Below are 23,843 nucleotides of genomic sequence, written 5' to 3'. Positions count from 1 at the left end.
GACCTTCTCCCGGTGTCCACTTAGGCCTTCTCCCAGTTTCCACCTAGGCCTTCTCCCAGTGTAAACCTAGGCCTTCTCCCAGTGTCCGCCTAAGCCTTCTCCCAGTGGCCGCCTAAGCCTTCTCCCAGTGTCCGCCTAAGCCTTCTCTCAGTGTCCACCTAAGCCTTCTCCCAGTGTTCACCTAAGCCTTCACCCGGTGTCCACCTGGGCCTTCTCCCATTGTCCACCTGGGCCTTCTACCGGTGTCCACCTAATCCATCTCTTCATGTCCACCTAAGCCTTCTCCCGGTGTCCACCTAAGCCTTCTCCCAGTGTCCACCTAGGCCTTCTCCCAGTGTCCACCTAGGCCTTCTGCCGGTGTCCGCCTAGGCCTTCCCCCAGTGTCCACCTAAGCCATCTCCCTGTGTCCACCTAAGCCTTCTCCCAGTGTCCACCTAAGCCTTCCTCAAGTGTCCACCTAAGCCTTCCTCAAGTGGGGGCGTTTCAGGGTCTGATGAACACACATCCACCTCTGGTCCTTTGTGTCCTAGAGGGAACATGTATGAATAACATGAGTGTGTGTCACGCGTTTTGGACAGGACATCTAGTGGCAGGTGTAGGTGTGGGGTGGAATGTGTAAAGGTATTCATGGGCACTACCCTTCCCAGCTCGCGGATTTACTTTGCCCCTGGGTACATTCCGACACTCTGCAGGTGGGGTGTATGTTGCCCCATGGCTGTGCTCCTGGTAGAGGGCAGAGATGCGTTCCCTATTCTGGGGGTGAAGTGACGCTGCATGCTTCACATGTCTGCCTCACTCTTCTCCACTGCATCCCTCGCGCCCCGCGGTCATTGCATGCATTTCCCGCTTTCTCCACTGCATCCCTCGCTCCCTGTGGTCATTGCATGCATTTCCCGCTTTCTCCACTGCATCCCTCGCGCCCCGTGGTCATTGCATGCATTTCCCGCTTTCTTCACTACATCCCTCGCGCCCCGTGGTCATTGCATGCATTTACCGCTTTGTCCACTGCATCCCTCGCGCCCTGTGGTCATTGCATGCATTTCCCGCTTTCTCCACTGCATCCCTCGCGCCCCCTGGTCATTGCATGCATTTCCCGCTTTCTCCACTGCATCCCTCGCCCCCTGTGGTCATTGCATGCATTTCCCGCTTTCTCCACTGCATCCCTTGCGCCCCACGGTCATTGCATGCATTTCCCGCTTTATCCACTGCATCCCTCGCGCCCCAGGGTCATTGCATGCATTTCCCGCTTTCTCCACTGCATCCCTCGCGCCCCACAGTCATTGCATGCATTTCCCGCTTTCTCCACTGCATCCCTCACGCCCCACGGTCATTGCATGCATTTCCTGCTTTATCCACTGCATCCCTCACTCCCTGTGGTCATTGCATGTATTTCCCGCTTTCTCCACTGCATCCCTCGCGCCCCGCGGTCATTGCATGCATTTCCCGCTTTCTCCACTGCATCCCTCGCTCCCTGTGGTCATTGCATGCATTTCCCGCTTTCTCCACTGCATCCCTCGCGCCCCGTGGTCATTGCATGCATTTCCCGCTTTCTCCACTGCATCCCTCGCGCCCCCTGGTCATTGCATGCATTTCCCGCTTTCTCCACTGCATCCCTCGCGCCCTGTGGTCATTGCATGCATTTCCCGCTTTCTCCTCCGCTCAACATCCTCTCACTTATTTACTTCACCCCAGCTGGCTATCGCAGTATGCCAATCCACTGACATGTGTTACTACACTGGTGCTGACCTTGAGGCTTCTGTGTATGGCAAGGCATGTGGCATTGCAGCCTGGTGTGGCTTGACTGTATGCTGGCATTGTGGCACTGGGTGGTATGTTTGCTGGAGTGGATGTTCTGGCCTCATAACAAAGCGTGTACAGACTGCCATGATATTGCTTTACTCACCTTGCTCGTGTGCAGCTGTGCCAGGCCCACCAGTGCCACCTGCTGCCCCTATCTTGATCATGCCGGCCAATGCCTCTCCTGCCGGGGTGAGGATGTGGTCTGCTGCTGGGCTGCCCCCTCTGCTACTGGCATGCACATTCTGCTCCAGCTGCTTCTCCTGTGTTTACCACTTCAGGTCTCCCCATCTTTTCTGGACCTCTTTTCTGGCCCTCAGCTCCTGTCCCAAGGCATAAACATTGCCTGTGAGTTCAGCCCAGGGGGCATTTATTATGGCAGTGCTAGCCTGTTGCCCTTCAGGGTTGTATAGGGTTGCCTCATGGTTTGCCATGTACGCAGTCATGACATCCAGCTCCTGCTGGGTGAGGTTTGGCGGGTGGCATCCTTAAACGCCTTCCTGACCACCTCCTGTGTTGGTTCATGTCATTTCAGGACTCTGGATGCTGCTGGATGGAGGTGGATGCCCTTCTGTGGTCCTGCTGGTCTTACTGGCTTCTTCCGGCTTTGAGGCAGTTTCTGTGTTGTGTGGCACTCACCTTATGATCACACGACGTGACACACGTTTTTGGGTTCGCTCCACAGTTTTTGTTGTACTTTTGGGTCCATCTCTGGATCAGGGATCAAGTCCTAAAAATAAAAGTGAGGGGACTCATCAACAAACGCAATGGGGTGTGACGTCGCCAGAAACGACGATATCAAGGTGAAATATGCACATTTCCTTAAATTGGCTTTGCATAACCACCTACATTGCACAGGACGAATGGCATTTGCCTTCCATAAAATCAACACACACACAAAAGCAAGAGAGGCTATTTTCTTCTAATAGTCTTTTTGAAAACATTAAAAGGTGTGCATGTTTTAAGCTCCAAGAACCAATAGAAATGTTTTCCCTGGGAATTGCAGGACCAAAAAGAGACATTTCACCTTTAGTTCTTGGTCATTTTTCATCAGGTTATATAGTGCAATGGAGAAGTGTCCCCCTGCAAGCATGACGAGGTTATCTTTAATTCGGAAATCCAAAGAATACATTCAATGTTTCTCATTTTAGCTGGGGAGGGGGGACTGAGTCCACCCTCTGAAAGAAGTGGGTGGACTCTGTCCCCCCCGCGTGTACCCTCGACTTGAGCCCTGCTCTGGATGCACTTCCCACAGGCGCCTCCCTGCGGATGCTGCTTTTCTGTGGACTTACATGAGCTTCTTCTGCAACTACTCGGTGCCACGTGTGCATTTCTGGGCACATTGGTGGACGTGTGCAGTGTAATGAGATACAATATGGTGTTGGTGCATATTTGTGCCATTATTAAAATCTCTGCTCCTAGTGCATAAATCCATCCACGGGAAGGCACTGGTGTATCGATGCTCTTCTATTAACCCCGACAAGCCCTCTCGCAGCCTTCGCTCTGCCCCTCCACTTCCGTGGTGGCACCTCCCGTACCCTGTGCACCCTCTCGCTTCCGCCCTTTCTCGCTTCTTGCTGCGCTCACTCAATTCAAAACAGGGTCCACATCGATGTATTTAAAAGCAAACTGAGAGCCCCCCTCGGCTTCTGAGCTCTCCTCTTGACTATCTCTGAAGCTTTGCTACCTGCACCTTCCCTCATTGCTAAGGGGACTCCTCCCTCTCGTTCCCACCTCACTAGCACTTAATAGTTTGAGGTCTCAGCCCATGCGGAGCTGGTTAGACCTCCTACCCGCCGACACATACTAGTCCTAAGTTTGTCCACTGTATTGTTCCGGGCATCCATCCAGTACTGCTCTTCTCAGCTCCGGTCATCGTGACACTCGAGCTCCCCCCTTTATGAGAGTCTCGCCACCTCCTGTTTATCTGCGGTATTATATTGTGGCGCTGCTCTGTGACCAGACGAGCGTGTTCCCTGTCTGTAGGTGTGCAAATAAAGAAATACAAAAGTAACATTACACATCTCTCTGGGGTGTGCATGCTTGTAATGTGCCCGAACATGGACCGCCTCACGCTCTGCTGTCGGATTCAAACTCTCCACGCATGCAAAGAGGACCGACACAGAGCTGGGGTGCAACACGTCTTTATTCTTTCACAACCAGGCTCGAACTGCCTTTCGGGCGGTAACCCCGCCCCTTAACATGCGCGGGTTGCAGCCTGCGAAATAACCATGAACATAAACAGAGGACTTCTGTCCTCAGGAGAAACGAATGAGGACATCACAATGCTTTTGAGAGTCTGGCCCAATGAGTCCATCTAGGTGTGCAAGTGACACAGAGGGACAGACTCAAATCTCTTTATGGCTCAAGTCAGAAGGTGCGCCAACACATCTCCTCCCTTGCACCAAAAAAGCAGCAGCCCTGCCCTGGGAGGGCCTCTGAATGAGCGCATTTTATAGGGGGAGGTGCAAATCATGAGAGGGTCTTTTTTGCCCCTGTCGTGACTTTGTTGAAGTGTGAGCGCTGCGCTTTCAACAGGGATGGACAGGCTTTTTCTTCCAGAGCATGTCACCGCCTCAGTGAAATCCACTCCCAGCAAGCACGTGGCTGCCGGCAGCCTGTCACTCATTTCCAAACACTAATGTATGCAAGAGGGGCGGGCGTTGCATCTTTGCACCAATGCCCAGACCCTCCTGACACGCGCAGGTCACTACTGAGAATAAGGTGGACGGAACATTTCAGCACTTTACTTCCTGCGCTATCTTGTGCAGCCGGGCGATAGCACAGCGGGTAGAGCGGTCGCTTTCGCTTTAACATCTGTATTGAGGTTGGTGATGCAGGTTCGAATGCTAAACGCATTGATAAATGAGCACCACACACCCTGGGTATTAATTAATAAGCAGCGCTCAGATGATCGAGAGTTGGTAGCGCTATATAAATGTTAAGTTATTATTACTAATGGGCGCAAAGGAAACAAGCGCATTTTGTGGCCCAATGAGTCAATGACAGTGAGTGCCATGAGGGAACAGCCTGTTTATTTGGAGGTTTGAGGAAGAGTAGAAGCAGTGACATCCTTAGCCTGCAAATGGCCTTTTTTGGCCCTGGTCACTGTCCAGCTGAAGCCTTTTCATGTTCTGGCGCCGAGCTGGGTATTCTTTCCCTGCACACATCCCCCTCTCTTTCCTCATTGACTTTAGCAAAGGCCCCGAGACTCATTTAGTTGAAATCGCTTCCCAACAGGGGTGTTGCTAGGTCAGGAAAAGATCCAGGGATAACGCTGATGTCAGGACTCGGGGATAGCCAGTCTTTTGATTGATTGTAGCCCCTGAGCTTCTATCCTGGGCTACAACCAAAAGACCCAGGGCTACAGCCCCCTCACCCCGCTAGCAACGCCTCTTCCCAACAGATTCATTCCTCCGCACTTGGAGTGTTTGGAATTAGTACTCGCATTATTCTTGTTTTTGTATTTTGTAATCAGTTAAAATGTCTGTGTTTTTTTACCATTTTATAATGTTATTATTGAGCACTCTGCTGCCCTTGGGCCAGAGTTTTATTTATAGGCTGCATAGATGTCAATATATAATAAAGCCCGCGACTGCCAGGATAAATCAGCCAGGGCGTGGACTCCACTGAGAAGGGTGGATTTAATCCTAAATAACAAGCCCTGGGTTCTCCCTAAAGAGCAAAGTAGAATCCGGAAGTCCATGTCCCGCAGGGCATTATGGGAGGGCGTGCCTGTAGGGGGTTTGGATGCCCCAAATTAGACACGGACACAAACATGGACTTGTAACATTATTCAAATTCCCTTAATTAATTAACTTTTTCCGGCGCTTCCCCTCGTCTCCCTACGTCACTTCCTTCTGTGACGTTTCCCCATGGAGTGGCTGCCTTAAAGGGGCAGTCACTCATAACAACACCCCCGGACAAATGTCCTTGCAACAACTTGAACTTGGCCATGTGGCAATGCTGTCAACATTCCTCCACTAATCTGGGAGGCTTCTTGATGCTTCTCTGGAGTCGTCCTCAAGGCTCCACGCGTGAGCCGCCATCAGCGTCTCCCTCGGGGTCTGGCTGACGTTGAACCTGTGGTCCGAGGGGGACCCAAGTTTCATCCTGAGTGTCCATGTATTCTGGGTCCGGATCATCAGGGGGCGGCTTGTCTTTTGTTCCCCTCGTGATGTGTTTGAACCTGGAACTGTTCCGAGTCACTTCTTTTTCTCCATTTGCAGCTGTTATCATAGTTCCTTTTCCTGCAACTACTTGCAATGGCTCAGGTGAGAATTGTGAATCTCTTCTTTGTTACAACTTTCTATACCCACACTTCATCTCCTATTTGGAACTCTTTTTCCTGCACCCTCCTCCTTCTGTCAGTCTGTTCCCGGGTTCTCTCTTTTGTCTCTTCATCTCGCCTGATGACTTCCTGGTCTGCCTCGGGCCATGCTGTTGGATTGGTGACTAACCTGGTCCTGACCTGGTACTTCATCATGAGTTCGGATGGGGTTCTGTTGGTGGCCTCATGAGGCGTGTTTCAGTAGTCCCTCAGCATCCTGCATAATGCTTGATGTGGGTCGGTCCCTTCTATGCGTGCCCTTTGTATGGTCTTTTTGATGGATGCCATAAACCTTTCTGCCATCCCGTTCGCCTGTGGCCATCTTGGTGTTACTCTTTGGTGTCGGAATCCCATATGTTTTGCGAACACTCCAAATTCATGTCCACTGAAAGGTGCTCCGTTATCAGATTTTATTGTGTCCGGTATTCCCCACTCGCTGAAGACCTCATCAAATGTGGCAGCGACGTGGGCGAATGCTGTAGATTTGACACGTTTTACTATGGGGAACCTGGAGTGTTTATCAATGAATAAAAGTAGGTAGTCACCTTCCTCTCGTGGTCCATAGCAATCGACCGCAACTCTTTCCCACGGATGTTCAGGAATTGTGGTTACTCTGAGCGGCACTGGGGGTTCCGGGTTTTGCTGTGCACTGGCATGCCATGCAGCTCTTGACCCACCGTTCGACCATATCGTCCATGAAGGGGAACCAGACATTGCATCTTAACTGTCTTTTCATGTTCTCCGCCCCACGATGACCTTCATGTGCAGTTTTCATGACCTCTGAGCGCAGTGTAGAGGGAATGACTACCTTACAACCCCGTAGCAGAATGGACTTGTCCTGGACCGCTAGTTCTGCATGTACTCTGGCGAGTCTCTCGATCTCGTCTCTGCACGCCCCTGGGTGTCTTTGGACTGCTCTGCGGAAATCTTTCCATTTGCCATTTTCCGTAAGGCTAATTGCCAAAGCCATGGAAGGGTCTGCGACCGACGCACCAGCAATAGCTTCAATGGAAATGGCAGGTGGAAGTGCGTTCGCAGTGACATAGCTGATATTCCGAATCACCTTGCCTTGGTGTTGGACTGCCAACCGGGTGCCTTGAAAGGTAATCAGCGGGGTTATTCTCGCCGGCTGGCTGGTGGATGATGTCAAAGTAATACTCTTGTAGGCGGATGCCACACCGTTCAATTCTGGGGGGCATTTTTGTGCACGGATTGCCAAAGAGAGATTGAAGGGCTTGATGATCAGTGATCAAGGTGAATTTCTTTCCAATCATAAAATTATGGAAATGCTTGCACGCCCAGACGGCTGCTAAACTTTCTTTCTCCGACTGGAAGTAGGCAGATTCTGGTGGGGCTAGGGCTCTGCTGGCATACGCAACCACATGCCTTGGATGAATGTCTTGTCCACTGGTTTGGGCAAGGATGGCCCCCAGACCCAGCGGACTGGCGTCGACCACTATTTTGCTGTGCCACTCAGGATCAAAATAGGCTAGTTTTCTAGCTTCCGTGAGGGAATGTTTGATCATGTCGAATGCCGATTGGCATTCGTCGGTCGAGGTGAACGTGACATCTTTTTGTAGTAGGTGCCGGAGGGGTTCAGTAATGGAAGCAAAGTGTGGAATGTACCGAGCGCAGTATCTGGCCATTCCTAAGAATGATCTGACGTTGGCAACTTGAGTCGGTTTTCCGAGGTGAAAGATGGTCGAAACTTTGTCGGGGTCAGGGGTCATTCCATCCGCTGAAAAGATATGGCCAAAAAACTTGAGCTTTGCCTTGCTGAAACGACACTTCTCAATGTTGAGGGTTAGTCCGGCTTCTTGTATGGCCCTGCATGTGTTTCGAGAGCTTCATCATGTGCGCGGCGTGACTTTCCAAAGACTAGGATGTCGTTGCTATAGTTGAGAGTTCCCTTGATAGGACGTATTATCTGTCAGATTGTTTCATGAAAAATTTCAGCGGCGGAGGAAATCCCAAAGTTTAACCGCTTGTAGCGGAACAGTCCATCATGTGATGCAAATGTGGTGATGGGTCGTGATTCAGGGTGAAGCACGAGTTGGTGGTACCCTTGATTTAGATCCAACTTAGAGAAAAGGACCGACTTGTTTGATTGGACTATCATGTCCTCAATTTTTGGACCGGGATGACGTTCCCTCTATATGGCTGTATTGGCAACCCGCATGTCCACACATAGCCTTAGGCGACCACCCTCTTTTGGGACTATTACGAGAGGGGAAATCCATGGTGTCAGACCAGTGGCTGGCTCAATGATGTCATCACGTAACAGTTGATCCAGCTCTTTCGAGACTGCCTCTTGTAGATGGAACCCTACTCTGCGTGGGTGCTGTGGGACTGGTCGGACAGCTGGGTCAATGGGCCTCATTACGACCCTGGAGGTAACCATGGCGCTATTAGCGCCATGGTTGCCTCCAAAACCTTACCGATTCCGCCATGGTGAATGGAGCAATTATCGCCCCATTCCAAGGTTGGCGGGGCGGTAATTCCCCATTCACCATGGCCCTTCCCCATTCCCATTTTAGCCCCCATGGTCTCAATTGGAATGGGGAAGGCGGTAATAACGGTACCGCAAATTGCGCCACCGTTATTACCTCTAAAGTCCCTTTGCGGGTCCCGTCCTTAATGGCTGGTTTTACCTGCCGTTAAGGGAGGACCCACAAAGGGACCTCGGAATGGGGCAGGATGGGATTACGGGCACCGGTGCCCTTACCGGTACCGGTAATCCCTTACCGCCCGGGTCGTAATGAGGCCCAATGTGTAGCTTGATCGGCGGGCCTTTCAATTTACCTAGGCCATGACTCAGTTGTGGAAATTCCTTAATAATGTCTTCCTTCGTGATGCCGGTGGTCTCAGGAGATTCCAGGTCCACGTTGTATACTTGTCCATGTGTCCTGACATATGTTGCTGATGACTTGATGACATCACAGTCGCGGATGGGTATGTTGATTAGGCCTAGACATGACGCTGTTTTGTAACTCAGCAGACATCGCCCTTTGGTGGGTCTCCGGATGACGTGAATGACAGTGTTGGTAGCCTTGTCACCAAATGTGAGCCTTATTTTGAACGATCCTACACTGTGCAACGGGGCATCTGCTCCCCATTGATATATCCTTGAGGTTGATGGGGTTAGTGTGGGTTTGCTGTGAAGTAGTTGAAATTCCTTCTCCCCCATTGTGTTTACTGTTGCTCCTGAGTCAATCAGAAAACAAAATTGTTTATTGTCAATGTCTATCTGTATTCTGGGTGCCTCCTGAGCTTCCGCCTCATCCATAATGAGATTGACGAACTCATCCTGGGCAAACAGGTCGTAGTGATCACCTTCATACTCGAGGCTTCCTTGTGTTTCGAACTGAGGTCCTTGATGCGCCTGAGGTGGGCCGTCATATTCATCACGCAGTTGCATATTATGTTATTGTGTCCCATATTCCTGACTATCATCCTCAGGGTATACTTCCTCTACCACTCGCACGTATCTTCTCGGCCCTTGCTGGTAGGAACGTGATTGGTGAGATTGACTTGGGAATATTCTTTGAATTGTTCTGTATTGCGGGTCTGCACCCATGCGTAGTGTGGGAAACGGTTTTCCTTCCCTGCACACAGACTGAAAGTGTCCTTCCCTGCCGCAGTTGCCACATTTTTGGGAGAGAGCTGGACAAACCCCAGCATGTGGAAAAGCCATCCCACATCTGTAACATTGTCTTTGCATTCGTGGGGTTAATGTGGTTTTGGGTTAGTGCTTTTTTCGTTTCCCTTGAAGTTGCCCGTGTGGATAGCTGCTATGATGTCACTTTTGTCATGTTTGGAGACTGTGTTGCTGGTCATGCGTGTGGCTTGTTTGTCCACTCTCTCCAGTATTCGTGCCATCTCGCTCACTTCTTCGATAGTGACAGGTTTTTTTAGAAGTTGTTTCTGAAGAGTAGCCGACACACACCCTTCAATTACTCTGAGTCGAATCGCTTCATCTAGCGAAAACGCATCAAACTGACAGAGCGCACCTTTGACGCTAAGTCTTGTGATGAACTCATCCACTGTTTCCTCATTGCGTGCATTGGTTGAAAACATATCTTTCATAATCCCCGTTGGGGGCGATGACAAGCCGTTTGTTTAGTGTGTTATGAGGCTTGCAAAGTCCGTGATTTCTGTTGGTGGAATAGTTTTGATCAATGTTTTTTTATTTCAGTACCTGCTGTGTTAATAAACATGCTACGTAGGCGTGGGGAGGTTTCTTCCTCTGCGCCATCTATGAAATAATTGAAATCCTCCATCCATTCCACCCACCTTGATCCTTTATCAGCTTGAGGTGCCATGGAGAAGGGGAGGGCATGCGCCATGCCGTGGCAGTGGACCTCGTGACTGTTGGTGCTGGTTGTGAGCTGGACATGGCTTGTTCTCCTCCAGTACTCATGATTTTTTTTTTTACTAATGCTTCACGCGGTACTCGCTTTGCGTTGATCTTGTTTGCGTGCCACTTTATCTTGTTGTTGGCCCAGAAATGTCCAGGAGGCCTGCGCCGTATTTGTCTATGGTGTGACTGCTTGCTCACGCTTTCCGCTTAGTGTCTGGTGGTGGGATCACCCCAGTTATACCTTGTGAGGGTGGGTTATAGGCGCATGCTGTTGTTGGTGTCGCCCCAGTATGTTCCTCATTTGTTCCCGAGAGGTGTACTGGGACGAAGAAGATGATGATTGAGGAGGAATGAGGATTTATATTTAAAAAAAAATCTTTTTTTAGGCACAGCAGGTAGGTTGGAAAATCAGGACACGGCAGGACCGCTTGTGTATTTTTGGATGCAGGAGTGTCCACACAGCGGGATCGCACGTGTGTGTGTGGAGAAAGCAGAAAACCGGGTGCATCACACGTGTGTACGCGTAGCCGGCAGCAGGAACAGGAGGACGGATGGCTAGTGGGATCACTAGCGTACATCAAGGACACGCTCGGAGGGATCTTCGGCGTGTGGAGGAGGAGGAGGACCGCTGGTGGGACGTTTCTCGTCACCAGTGTAGGGGGTTTGGATGCCCCAAATTAGACACGGACACCAGCGTGGACTCGTAACATCTTCTTTATTCAAATTCCCTTAATTAATTAACTTTTTCCGGCGCTTCCCCTCGTCTCCCTACGTCACTTCCTTCCGTGACGTTTCCCCATGGAGTGGCTGCCTTAAAGGGGCAGTCACCCATAACAACGCCCACAAAAGAACCCCTAAATCCTCAGCGTGGGGGCAACATTATCTACCCATGTACTGCTCTTTGGTTCTTATTTGCCTGCATCCAAATCAATTACCGGAACCTGCAAGCGCTTCTTGCTCCCTGGTGCTTCTAAGCGCTCCATGACTCTGGGGAAATGCATCATTCATCTGCTTCATCCCGCTGTCATGGCAACCGGGACCTTTTACCCACATCCCACTAGGCTTGTCTCGGATGCAGGTTCGCCTAAGGCGCTGTTGACCAAGATGTCCTAGTTGCTGGTCCTTCGCTGGAGATATTTCCTGGATCAGTTCAACATGATTGCGTGTTTTAATAAATCGCTGTGAGATCTCGTGGAACCTAAACAGCTTCATCATCAGGTGATCATCACCAGAACTCGTGGAGAGTGCGGCACATGCTTCATACCACGTGTGGCAGCCAACGAGAATGCCACTTTCTGCATTCATGGAACCATGGCGGCAAGGAAAACCAGGACGCCACATAATATGCATGCGTCGCTGCATCATGTCATGGACCCATTCCCTTCATAGAAGTCATTATAAGTCAACACTACACAACTCACTAATTCACTCTGGCAGTTCCCTTTGCTGCAGTGCTTACTTTGTAAGAAAATAAGCGTCAGGGTCCAAACATGTTCTTGCATGGGGGAGGGGCAGCTCCCCGTCTACTGCTGACACCACACACTGCTCCTCCATACAGTGTGCCTCATTACGAGTCAGGCGTTAAGGGGTTAACGGCGCCGTAAACGGCGGCGACCCTTAACGCCTGATTACAAGGTCCCTTAGCGCCATGGTGATTTTAACGCCTGCTTTTTGCAGGCGTTAAAATCCATGGCGCTAAGGGACCATGGTGCTAATTACGCCACCGTAATTTACGGTGGCGTAATTAGCGCCTTCCCCACTCCCATTATGCCCTATGGGGCAAAAATGGAAATGGGGAAGGGTAAAATGGGAAATGGGGATTTACCGCCCCACTCACCTTGGAATGGGGCGGTAAATCCGCCATCCACCATGGTGTAAACATAGTTTACACCATGGTGGTAAGGGTACGGCCCAGGCGGTAACTTACCGCCTGGGTCGTAATGAGGCCCAGTGTCACCCGGCTGCTCCATACCGTGTCAACATATTTGGTGTAAAACCTCCAACGCCCATTGCTTCATTGAGGGTGAAATCAACATAACATTTTAGTTGTGTCTTGAAATAAATGTTTAAGTGTTTCTTTAAAACACAACACTGTTAACATTTTGCTCTAATCCTATCGGCGCCAAGTGGAGTATGTTAACCATCTAACCACAAGAAAAAAAGAGCAAACATGCTTTCCTCCTCTGGTAAATTGATGGAAGGATGTAGGCAGAATGATTGCTAAACTGATGAGTTGCCTGTGAAACACTGCAGCGAGAACGTCTTGCATAGGTTGGCACTCATGACTGGCTCTCCTGTTCGATATGGGTCTTTTCACTGGCATTGCCCCTGTATTGGGGCTGTTGGCTGGTGACTGTCCTGTTGTTGCCAACCCACCCTGCTGGTTATTACACTAGAGAACTTGCAGCAAGGTCATGCCGGCTGAGAGGAGCAGTGTGCGGGCATGGCCAGCATCAGTGCCCAGGATGGTCGCCTTGCATCTCCTTGTTTTTCATGAAAATGTATAAATAGTCCTGCCCAGTGAATAACAAAGTGCCAGCCCAGGAGGCGCCTTTTATCCCCGCCACACCAGCTCGGGGGAGCCTTTCAAGGGCTCCCTGAGCTGGCGTTGTGGGACAAGGCGCAGCAGGCGGCCTTTTACTGTAAAAGGTGCCCGTGGTGGTGGGTGCATTTAAATGCGCCCTTCCGCCGTGTACACTTTTCACAAGAAAAGGCATTAGCCCCCCACCATGCCAGCTCCGGGGAGTCTTTCAAGCGCTCCCCCGAGCTGGCATGGTGGCAGAAGGTGTGGCAGGCATCTCATTGTCATTGAATGAACCCGCGATGGCGGGCTCATTCAATGACAATGGGGTGCTAACCGCACCTATTTAACCTCCTCGCCGGAGCGAGGAGGTAAAAAAAAAAAAGAATTGCCCATCCTGGCACCGCCCCGTTAGCCAGGGGGATGCCGTGGGTGAGGAGGGGGGGGGGGCGCCAGTTCGCCCCGGGCGCTGCTGGCCTTAAGGCCGGCCCTGAGGCAGAGACCCTGCCAGGGCACACTGCTGTCGATTGTTATACTACTATGACTGACAGTTAAAATAATGAAGTTGCCAAAACACCACCAGGACTTAAAAATAAATGCCGCGACCCAGAAATAAGTGCCAGGGCTCAACCCTAACAAGCCCCCACATAAATTAAGCAATGTTTTGCTGGCTCTATACCAAGGCACTGGTGTAATTGCATTTGCCCTCTGCTAAATTATGTGTCATTGCCGTCTGTGATGTGTTGTATTACTGTTGGTGTATTACGGTACTTAACTGAGTGCTCCAGTTAACTGAGTGCTCCAGTTAACCAGTGGAGTAACTTTGCTGAAAATGTTGGGGGGGACATGACATCTGATGAAAAGGTGCCCCAGCCAAATTAATGGGGACAAAATGGTGTGCCATGAAAGTTGGGGGGGACAAACACCCCCGTCCCCCCTAAAATTACGCCCATGCAGTTAACTGAGTGTTCCAGTATCTCAGTCGTGCACCTGCTCATCTCTCCTATGGACTGGGTTGCATAAGTGTAACTTTAAGAAGTGCTCTGGGTTTGTCCAGGTGGAGGCAGGCATCGCCTTTACACAGTGATAAGCTACTACAGGGAGAACTCATGCCACTGGGCAGCGTGAAGGAATACACCCCATAGTGCATTTCGGGAGCCGTGAGCACTAGTTCTGGTGTCACCGCTTGCCACTTTCCCAGAAAGGGTGAATGTATAGTTTATTGAGGACCTAAGCTTTACAAGGAAAGCAAAATCAGATTGGCCAATTAGAAATACCTGCTGTACTTCCTTAGCGACAGGTGGCCACACCCCTCCTTAGCGACAGGTGGCCACGCCCCTGTCACATTTCTTCACTCAATTTCAGGTACAGGTCTGGACAGAAAGGGATCTTTCCAGTAGAGCAGGGGTCTGCACACATTGCCTCCCCTGATGTTCTGGACTACAACTCCCATAAGCCCTAGGCAGCATAGCCAATGGTCAGGGCTCCCAGGGGCCATTGACCAAAGCACCTGGAGAGCTGGAGGCGGATGAGCCCCGCAGTAGAGCGACTGTGAATAAAGGCAGACAGAGGGGAGGGCAAGTACACGGTTGGCTGAGCGGCTTCGTTTGGCATTGGGCGACTCTTCAGCTGGCAATCCAATAAACCTGTCCGTCATTGGTTGCATGGCAAGGAGGTCTGATCAATACTTATTGATCACCCATCATCTACGCACTAGCCCTCAGTGGGCTTCCGTTGCTCCCCACCCGACCTTAGATGTGTACTTGTTTGTTCACAAATAAGGGAAGCCTGGAAACTGATGCAAACTGGGAGCCCAGCAGCGCCTGCCCACGGGCATCAGGGAGCAGAAAGAGAGCTTGCCTGCAGAATATGCAGCAACACCCAGGCCTTCTGTCCAGTCCCTGCCTCCCCTTGACACACAGGCCACAGGGCACGTGGCCACCTCGCTCCATGACCTGTAACCACTTCAGCCCTCTTTCCATGGTTCCCTCTTTTTGTCTCCACTGATGAGTCTGTCGGCTTCTGCCTCCTGGACCGTGCAAGCCATGCTGCCTGGAACAGTTTCACTTCCGCTGATTGGCTGAGAAACCCCCGTCCAGAAAGAGAGGGGTGGGCGAGGGCCTACTCAAACCGAGCCCCCCACAATGCCAGATATGAGGGTTCGCAAAATGAGGCGGGTCAAACACTCTCCTCGAGGTGCCCATTGGCTTGTCCTTTGGTAGCACAGGCTGAGTGCAAAGGCATAATGTGCAACAGGTGCTAAATGAGGGGGAGATGTGAGGGTGAGTTGCAGAAAACAACAGGCCCAGTTCACCACTAGAGCGCCTGGAGACCATGGAAATGGCAGCGGTGCACGGTATGAGTCAACATAACATAACATAACCCTGCTAAGAATATAAATCACTCATGGTCCAAGCAGGGCTATTTGTGTGTGAGTGCGCACATTAATAAGGGGGCAGATGGTATAGAACGATCAGTCTTCAGGCCATAGAAAAAGAATTGTTTTTCATGATCATTGGTGTGGGAAAGGTTATGTCCACAGTATTGTTTGTGGTGGCTGCTGGGTAATGAGCATCCGCTGGAAGGAGGGTGTCTTTTGAGCAGCAAGTGAGGCACTAGATTTAGGAGAAGCAGTTGCCTGGTGCTGGTGCCCCATGCCAGTACTGGAGGTAGGAAGAGGCCGGTCACGGTGCCTCCTGTGAAGGCTGCAAGGGGCTAGGGGTGACAGGCATACAACGGCCCATGCAAGAGAGGAGTGGGTGGGACTCTTCCAGAGGCTTAAGCAGGACACAGGGCCACTGGTTCCACACTTCTGGGGATGGTGGCTGCGGCGAGCTGGAGGAGCTCCGACAGAAGCAGTTTGCTTTCCTCAAATATAACATCAGACACAGTGTGATAGTTCTGCTGGAATTTCTTTATTTTTTAAATGTAATTGTTCATTTATAAGGCGTTTAATATCAGCGTTGTGGTTTCTAAGCACGGGATCAGGATTCGTACTTGTGTGGCGCTACGTTGCTATCCTTCCTTAGGTTTGGAAATGGGGACGGATGCAGGGTGCTGCTACATTGTTGGATTCTGGAGCTTTGGCCATGGTTGGGGCCAACGCCTTGGCTACGCAGTTTGGGATTCCCAGTAAAGACCAAATCCAAAGTAGAGATGGTGCATACATGAATTCAGCCTTCAGGGCTCTTGCACATCTTCTGGGAGGCAGGCTTGGTATTCACAGGGAGGTGTTGACCTTTGGTCTGGCATTACCTCAGAATCTCCTTTCCATGTTTGGGATGTCTTGGTTGGAGGGGCGGAATCCCTATATTAAGAGGACCCCCTGGGGGGCCCTTATGGGAGCATCACTTTGGCAGCTAATCCTCTGACAGAAGGCAGTGCAGGGGGACAGCGGTCATGCTCACGGGCCATTATGCCGGCCCAGTGTGATGGGGGGCTTCTCAGAGATAGACTGTGACCCCAGGTCTTCCCCGCAGGACAGCAAAGCACGAAATTGGGGTTTGCGGTGGCTACTGGTATCTGTGGTTTATTTCACAATATTATCTCACCTTCAGATACATGACTGAGAACATTACCAGACCATAATGGCCCGCAAGCTCTTCACTTCTGGCGAGCTGGCAGTATAAAGGGATCCCAGCAGGAAGGAGGTCACGTGACAACACGTTCTGTTGTGGGCCTCCATGCTCGCCGCGCACTGGGACCTTACTTGGTTTTTACTGCCATGATCGCCCAAGGGTGGACCGACTCTCAAGTCCATGGGCTGGACGCAGCTTCTGCCTGAAGAGCCGCATGTAAAAAGGGTGGATGAGTTGGTTGACAACCACCCCAATCCTGGCACTGCCTTCGGGCAGCAGGTCGTTGCTAATTCCTCAGTAGTTTCATCCCACTATCAAAAATGTTTACATAGGGGTCAGAAACTGATGGACATTGTGTGCCTCCCCTTTGGTAGCATGATTGCGTGATAAATATCAGGGGGAGGGGGGGTTCCCTGGTTCCTTTCAGCTATTGTGCACTAGTCTAAAAAGAAAGATTTGAAGGAATCTTTACAGTATTGCTGTATTGTCCATTCAAAGTCCCCAGTTGGAGCTTTGCTATTTCTTGTACTAAAAAAATACAGTACAATCACACAGCTGTGTGGATTATTGGCAACAGCAGGACTAAAAAGCCTAGATACCCGTTTCCTTAAAGGCAGTGCTCTGCTGTGCGTTTTATGTAATGTTGTGTTACCTAAGGTGGATGTGCACTGGAGATGTCCGAACAAACAACATTAGTTCAATACAAGTCTTGTGTAATGCTATTGTGATAACATAGTGCCTGTCGCCTGTTGCTATAGGTGTGACACGAATTCCTTCGAGAGACCGCCACAACAGCATCTCACTTAGGTTGCCACTGTCCAGGGATGCCAGCTCCTCCACCCTCTGCTAATGCTGGGTTCCTGGCAACATTGTGCAACTTTTTGTTGCTGGGATTTGGTGCTCAGATAAACAGTAAGAGCGATCCCAGTAGACACATCCGTTGGGTTGTGAGCCTAAAGTGGTAACCTTAAATTATTTACCCCGACCCCCTGCTAAAACACCAGCAGAAAAATGCAAGTGAATTTCCAATTCTTTTAGTTGGATTGTTACTCCTTAAGGAAAAACCTATACTCGAAATACATGAAACACAGTTTTCACAAGTAGTTGTCTAATTGTACAAATAAACAATCACAATAATTCACCAGAGCACTAGAACGCTCAAATAAAGCAATGGATATGTAAATTATTAGCAATACATTCGTAAAAAGTTAATTTCAACAATCAATACCCCTCACTAATGCACCCCATTTCGCTGTACACCCTCAACCTATTCCAAACTTAATTGGGATTCACCATTCCTTTAATTTTGGAAGTGATTAATTTAATGAGAGACGAGGAAATAGAGGGAGTTTGAGTACAATACACGGATTCTACCCTTCCCTCTTTTATTAATTCTGGGTTAATAATTATGTTAACATATGTTTTGACAAAACACGACAAGCATACGTTTCTCAACACCTTCATCAGGACCATTAGTTTTTCTCAATTTCTGGAACAGGGGAAATCCCTGCCTGAAAGGAATAGAAACACCTGTTTTGTAAATGGATTCAATAAGGCAAGTATGGTTATAGGTGAAAGTATCTAAAACAAAAGGATAAATGCCTTTTTTTTCTACCAAAAGTGCGGAAAAAAAGTTTCAAACTTAAAAAAAAAAAAAATTTTTATGGTTGGTTCCCCACCAACCCCCCATTTTCCTTTGTAAATAAAAACTTTTTTTTGCACACTAAACTAAAATATATATACATGAATAAATATAAAAGAATTCGAAACGGCAAGGATGGTGAGAAAATCATAAGTATTTATACTTGTTCTATTGGAAAACTCACGAGAGGCCACAAAATGTAATTATACAGGAGGAACAATGCTCTTTTGATCACAAAAGAACGTACAATAGATAAGAAATCAGATTTGACGGAAGCAGTGAGCTTCTTACAATGGGGTGAGTTTGAGTGACAATCTGGCCAGTTTGTGGTTGGGAGTGAATGTAACAGTCACCGGGGGCAATACATGGGTGGACTTGCGTAGATAAGGGACAACCAACCTTAGACATTTTTAAGTGCAGGCAGGCGGTACGGCCAGCTGTGTTAGGGAGGTGACCATGATGGGTGAAGTGCTAGAGTGGAAGCAGAGGAAGTGAAGGACGGGTTAGAGATGAAGGCAAAGTGTTAGGTAGAAGGCAGATGAGAGTTAGGTTTGTTTATTTTATTTATAGAGTGCGCCTGACCCAGGGTTATCTGGGCGCATAGGTTAAGGTAAGGTAAAGATGCAATTATACAGTTTATGCAGTTTATGCAGTTTATACAGTGTATACATACACAATACAGAGGAAACATTCAAATGGCAAAGGGAAGGCAGGTAGGTGGGGGCGTAGGAAAAATGAAGAATGATAAATACAAGAAAGATATATACAGTTGAGAGTGTGAGTGCAGGGTGAAGTCGAGAGTGCAAGGTAAGTGGTGTTCGTTTTTGTTCAGTAACCAGTTGATGACGTGACTTCTGAATATATGAAAAGTTGGGCTGGTTTTGATGTCCTGTGGAAGTGTGTTCCACAATTTGGAGGATAGAACCGGCAAGCTGGTTCTGCCAGCTCTTTTTAGGCGGTACCTGGGCACCACCAAACAGGATGTGTTAGTGGATCTAGTAATTCTGGCAGATGAGTTCAGCGTAAATTTGTCCGTAAGATATGGTGGGATAGGTGGTTCAGAGCTTTGTAAGTGAGGCAGAGGGTTTTTAAATCAATTTAATTTTGTATAGAGAGCTATTTGCATAGCGTTCTGGTGGTGGAAATATGCTCTCTTCTGGGTATGTTTAATGCAGCTCTGAGTGCATTATTTTGCAGAACCTGCAATTTTTTGATTATAGATTTGTTGGCACCTAAGTAGAGGCCATTGCAATAGTCCAGTTTGGACTGTATAGGTGCTCTGACCAGTATAAGGCAGCTGTTAGAAGACAGTAGGGGTCTGCAAGCTCTGATCAGCTTACCAGTGTAGGCAGTGGCTGATGCAGTCCTATTTACTTGTTTGGTGAGATTGGTGTTGGAATCGAGGTAGAAGCCAAGGGTTTTTACGTCTTTGGAAATCGGGATGTTGTTGCCATCAATGAGGATGCTGCTGTAGTTGGGACTGAGTTTGAGCAGGTTGTTAGGTGAGCCGACTAGGAGTAGCTAAGTCTTATCATCATTCAGGCAGAGTCCATGTGTGGCCCTCCATGCCTGAATGGTGATGTAGACTTCGTTAATCCGGCAAACATCAGAGTAGTAGATGCCTGATAGAGTTAGGAGTATCTGGGTGTCATCTGCATAGTTGGTGTAGGTGACACCCAGACGGTCCAGTTTGTCGAAAAGGCGCTTTGTAAAAATATTATACAAAGTGGGCGAAACACAGGAGCCTTGAGGGACTCCACATGTGATGGGGATCGAGTCGGCCGCAGCTGTGGGTGAGAAAACATGCATGGTTCTATTTGCGAGGAAGGATTCTTTCTACATGACAACAGACTTGGAGAAATGTCCTGCCGATGACAGGTGGTCGCATAGGATTTTATGGTCCACCAGATCAAAGGCTGCTGATAAGTAATGGCAACTTTACCTTTGTCTTTTAGATCATCGATTTGACTCTTAAAGTCAACAAGGGCCGTTTCCGTTCCATGTTGGGGTCTAAAGCCAGATTGACGGATTCCTAATAGTTGGTTTGTCGCTAGATAGTCTTGAATTTGCAAGTATGCAACTCTATCTAAGATTTTCAATAAGAAAGGGACTGTAGTGATCGGTCTATAATTTGTGGGTATGGACGGATCTAGTGTTTGTTTTTTGAGTAATGGGAGAACCCAGGATTGTTTCAAATTACTTGGAACCGAGTTGCTGGCGAATGAGGAGTTTATAAGTTTGGTGATAAAAGGAAATAAATCTCTGGCTACATCTTTTATGATCTGAGCTGGGCAACTGTCACCTTTACAGTTAGTTGGTTTCAGAGATGCTATGATTTTTTGTACCTCAGGTGTGGATACCTGGTTGAATGTGAAGCCTGAGTTAAGGTGTGTGGATGATGGCATGATTGGACTGGTGAGATTGCCAGAGGTAAATTGGTGCCATTTGTCGGCTATTTTGGACTGGAGCCTTGTGATTTTATTGCATAGAGCATTTTGAATGCTGGTGCACCAAGGTTTGTCCTTGGTACAGGTGTCAATAGGTGGATTAGGGTTTTCTAATTCCTTTAAGATGTTAAATAGTTATTTGTCCACCCGACATAGTAGGAACCTCCTCTAGTACATCTTCTCCCTCTTCCTCCTGCATATCATCTGTTTCAGGGCCCCTGTTCTCGTGTCCAGGTCCTCCAGGTGTTGTGCTGGAACCTGCCTGGTTCATTCTGACATTGAAAGATTCTTTTTTGGGAACTGATTATCTCATTTTTATAAGTGGCAGTGATGATGGTTAGGTTGACTTTATTTTCTGTGGAGGGGGTGGTTTTCCAGAGTGTCTCAAGTTTTCTTTTTTCTGTACATAGAAGTTTAAGTTCAGGGGTGACCATGAGTTCAGATGTGGTCTGGGCTTGCCTTTGCGCAGTTTTAGTGGGGCAATGGTGTCTATGGCTTTGGTCATGGCCTCATTGTAGGTTAAGAGGGTAGAGTAAGAAATGGCGTGCTGGGTGCATGTGGATACCTGAGGGGGCCAGTGACTTTCATGACTGTCTAGTAGCTTCAAACCTAAATGTTTGCCCTCTGCTCCCACCTGGCATGGGGGTGCATTGTGGACGAAGCCTCCTAGAAGACTCCTCTCAGGTTACTTTTGAAGGCAACTTGACAGTTTGATTATCTGAATAAGACGCCTGCCACCACTTCAGCAGACGTACCCTAATCTTGATAAGTAAAGGACCCGTTAGTGAATGTAGGAGTAAGAACCTCCTCATTATCCCCTTTTTGGAAGAAGTGTCTCTGCTCCTTAAATATCAGAAATCTAATAGTCATCATATAGATTCCAGTAATAACCCAACCCATCTAACACCTCTCACCATTAACACATTACCATAGTTATTAATCATTTTTATTGCGTATAATTCAGCCACACAAAATGGCTTTTCATGCATTCCATTTATATAGACATGACAATCACAACAGCAAAACTCAAAAAATACATGAGAGAAAAAAAAATAAGAAAGAAAAAGAAAACAAAAGAAGAGGGGCAGCCATTTTCCAAACACTATAAACATGGGTTCCAAATGTACTGCTGCCAATTCCAATTTAATATACCGATGGTTTTAAAAAAAGTTCTAAACCATGGGAAATATCAGATGGATAACCATTTCCTTCGAACTGATTATTGCAAGCTGAGATCGAGCGTACATATATAATCTTAAACCGTGCGGGGTCATAATGGGGAAGCCAATTTCCAACACAATACAATGAGATCGGAACCTCCTATCCACAATGGTTATTCAGTATAATCTGGATTTTAAGGCATATTCTAGTAACGTGATATGCTAATGGAATACTATTTCCCAACATGTAATGTCTCCATAAGATGTCTTCGGTCAGATATGGGGGATAGTCAATAGTAGTCAATAGCGTTTTAGATTTTAATGATGTTAGAGCCTTGCATGAGCAGATTAAATGCTTAGCCGTATCACGGGACTTAGTCTTGCACAATCTACAACTGCCTTCATTTTTGTTAATGGATGTTCTAGCACCAATCACATACAAGCTGTCTACAGGGTTAAATTTGACACGCATATATTCTGTATGATATATGTGCTAGGAGATTCCTTAGTATACAAGGCAAGGGGCTGTGTGGAAGCGAGGCTAGCGATGTAATCGTGGCTGAGTTGTTCAGATTCAAGATTTATCCAATTTTGTTCTTTATCTTTCTCTACCAATAGCTTTTTAACTAGCCTTTAGAATTTAGGTCTCGCGGTAGCTGGTGGATTAAGGTTCAGTCGAGAACACCAGGCCCGCCTTCATTCAATATCTTGCCACAAGTGGCTGTTTTGGAAAAGCTTTCCATTTTAGTTGCTTCTGCTAACAAATCAGTAATGAGAGTATTATTGCCTGCATCTATCAATTTCCAGTAGTACGTCGCCTGGCGCATTACGGCAATAATCGAGCTGGAACTAATGTCCAATTCACAAAAAGTGAGTTCAACTGGAAGTCAAGTAGGTATGTTCAGGATGGTCTTGACACAAAGTCCCTCCAATGTACCCGTATCTTTTTCAGTTTTTCTTCCCCCGTCCCCACGCTTCAATTCCATATGGTTTTTTCATCATGATTTTCATCATGATGATGCATTGGATCTCCCAATCACAACCCTCCGATTGTTGGAATTCAAAACTTTGATCGCAATTCAAATGTTCCTAAACCTCCATGAACTTGTACAGAATAATAATAATATTTTAGTTCTCTGATTTGTACTCCCCTCTCCGCATGTTTGTCACGTCTTTTATGTTGTTTATCAGATTATTGAAGTATGATACGCAATTGGTGTTAATCGACAATGTCATGGTGGGTTAAAACAGCCATAGAGCCACATATAAGCTGAAAGGTAGCCGGGCAAGCAGGCATCCCTGCTTTAGGCCCCTGTAAGTGGGCAATGAATCATTCAAGGAGCACTTGAGGTGAAGGTGAGCCTGCACCCTGTGTTTTGATTTAATGACGTGATTGCCTTTAACAGGCCACAAGGGAGTCCCCAATCCCTTAGTTTGTGCCAGAGTTCATTTCTATTAACGGGAATTGCAGGCTGTGCTAAAGTCGACTTATGCCACTTATGCTGATTATGAAAGACCCTGGCACTCTCATCAATATGATTGTCTGACTAAAAACAACAACAACAAAAAAACAATATGATTGTCTAAAGCCAGTTTGCCTAAATGGCAAGCTCTGATTCTGAGTTGCCCATTCGTTCAGTTCAGCAAGCAACTCAAATTGAGGACCTTAAAGACAACGGTAAACTGTCCCTTCTACTACTACTGGACTTATCCGCTGCTTTCGACTTGGTCAACCACCAAATACTATGTCGGCACCTGAAGTCCGCTGCCCACTTCTCTGACAACGTATCCAACTGGATCAGGTCATTCCTCGACAACAGGCACATGAGAGTTTTCTCAACTACCGCATCGGCCGACCCTACACCAGTCCCGTGTGGAGTCCCGCAAGGGTCCTGTGTCTCCCCTACTCTCTATAATGTCTTCACCAAACCATTATTTGATGTGCTTGACTATCTGGGTGTCACCTACACGAACTACGCCGATGACTCCCAGATACTCATACCCATTA

General features: G+C 48.2%; 1 long non-coding RNA gene across 2 annotated transcripts in view; it reads right to left on the bottom strand.

Annotated features, from left to right (window-relative positions):
• LOC138493380 (uncharacterized) overlaps positions 1–23,843 on the bottom strand; it is a 214,897-nt gene that overhangs the window by 94,552 nt on the left and 96,502 nt on the right. For both annotated transcript variants that reach the window (XR_011276409.1, XR_011276410.1), the window contains one exon: positions 1,904–2,527. This is a non-coding gene — a long non-coding RNA (uncharacterized lncRNA). The remainder of the gene's footprint in view (positions 1–1,903; positions 2,528–23,843) is intronic.

The sequence above is a fragment of the Ambystoma mexicanum genome, chromosome 10 (assembly GCF_040938575.1).
Source record: "Ambystoma mexicanum isolate Mex_15411 chromosome 10, UKY_AmexF1_1, whole genome shotgun sequence".
In the NCBI taxonomy this organism is placed as follows: Eukaryota; Metazoa; Chordata; class Amphibia; order Caudata; family Ambystomatidae; genus Ambystoma; species Ambystoma mexicanum.
The sequence above is the reverse complement of the archived record's forward strand: the minus strand, read 5'-3'. Positions and strand labels throughout refer to the sequence as shown.